Below are 2,120 nucleotides of genomic sequence, written 5' to 3'. Positions count from 1 at the left end.
AATTACACCACTTATATGTCCTTTGACAGATACGTATTTCGACCTCAACAGTAAAGTCGTCTTCAGTCGTCTTCGTACTTGACTCGACTTCTGTAAATCGTTTGTGATATTGTAAATTGTCTGTCAATCCACCCACAAACTCAATCATTTCCAGCTTACCACAGATAAGCAAGATAGTAAAGCCTATTTCAATGTTGTGGGATTCGATGCAGTAAATTGAGCTTTCTGAACGATTCACAGACTATTTACAAAATGACAGAGATTATGTGATCTAAATTTTGTGAAGATTGGTAAAAGGGTTCAGTAGTTCTACTGAATAGATCGATAACTACACACTCAGCTTTTATTTGTAGTGTACTGGTGATCTTCGATATCGATACCAGAAGAGAAATTCAGAGACGCATCCTGGTTGCCGTACATACGAGGCGAATGACCCAGAAACACTTGGTCCTTGCCCGGGTTCTTCAGATCAGCATTTTTTTCTGATCCTTCACCACGTTCGCCGTCACCTCCCGGTGCGTCATCCACAGGAGTCGCTTTACATCTCCTTCCCCAGTTTGGGTTATTTTACCCAGGTCTTCGCGTAATGCCTTCAAACTGCAAAAAAACTTTTGATTTTTTTGCGAATTTCCGCCAATTTCTATAAATGCTGAAGAAGTTTTAAAACCATTCTTGAAGAAATTGACTAAAGAATCGCTGGAGAAATTCTAGCAGGATTCCCGGAAGAATTCTTAAAGGAATTCAGAAATTTTTTTTCGGTAATTTCTATTGATATTTGTATGGAAATTCCTTTGAGATTTCCTTTGGAATTTTCTTCAGAAATATTCTCGGAAATTCCTAAGGAATTCTTTTAGAAATAATTTCGAAAATTCGTTTAGTAATTATTTGGAAAATTATTTTATAAATTCTTCTCAAATATCTCTTATGGGTCTCTGTGTGGCAGTGATATAGCACTTGCCGTTTACTATATAAGTAAATATCCAATGGCTTTGAAACCTTCGAAGTAGGCCTGACACCAATAATCGAATAAACAATAATCGAAGCAGTCGTTGCACCAGGATGTCAGTCACAAGTGATGCACCATCGAAGGTAAAAGGTTTTCCTGGAGACCCCCGCTTGTATATTAACGGAACAAACTCCACATATGGCGATCCTGCCAGATTAAAAACATTAATAATACATTTATTTAGAATCTGGTTTTAAGCAAGCGGAAGTGCCCAAGGACAAATTGTATCGTGTACAAGATCGTGTAGCGTTCTTTTTTTTCGTACTACGCGGGTGATAAGAAAAAGTGCTCGAAAAAAAAAAAACTATTATTATCGGGAGAGACGGGAGGTAGTTATCTTTTGGAAATTCCCGTTATGAAGAAATATATATTTAGAATACATAAATGGTGAGTACATATTTGTGGAAATATATATGTGAGAGCTTTACAATTACCTTTCAGGGCAATTATGTTCTCTGCTTGCATTGGCTTTTTGGTTTGGTTAATCTGTGAATTAGGGCACTGAGTGGTATTTTCAGACCTATATTTCGGCTCGACATCACGACCGCTGAATCAAAACTTTTCCAAAACTAAAATATCGGTGGAATATCAATAAAAATAGATACTATCTATTTTCATTGGTGGAATTCATTATTCAACTTAGTATTGCTAATTTTAGTAATGAGCGCGAGTGATGCTCGCATTCAGGGTTACTGATTCCCTTATAGCATCATCTTTCACGTGTGAAGCCACTCAGAATAGAATGCGGCAGCTTTCCTTCGTGTTTGTTCGTTGCATCCGAGAACATGATACCCGATGATTCAAACCATCAGTATCGGGTTGCTTTTTAGTTCACGCTTCTGTCATTCTCCGAGTTACCGGGTTTTGCAATTCGTAAACGAACGACACTCGCCAGCTATTCGTATCTGCACGAAAACTATATCAGCGATTATTCATGCAATCGAATTCATTTCTGGCTTCCATCACGAGTGATGAATCACCCAAACGAATCGCGAGTGATGATGATTGGAAAAAAATGTGATATTTTAGTATAGCTTTGCCCTCTGTTGAAAGGACACAACCAGTATATTGTAGAACGGTGCAGTATATGATTTATGCGCAATGTTGGTGTGAT

Source organism: Armigeres subalbatus, chromosome 1, assembly GCF_024139115.2.
Source record: "Armigeres subalbatus isolate Guangzhou_Male chromosome 1, GZ_Asu_2, whole genome shotgun sequence".
In the NCBI taxonomy this organism is placed as follows: domain Eukaryota; kingdom Metazoa; phylum Arthropoda; class Insecta; order Diptera; family Culicidae; genus Armigeres; species Armigeres subalbatus.
The sequence above is the reverse complement of the archived record's forward strand: the minus strand, read 5'-3'. Positions refer to the sequence as shown.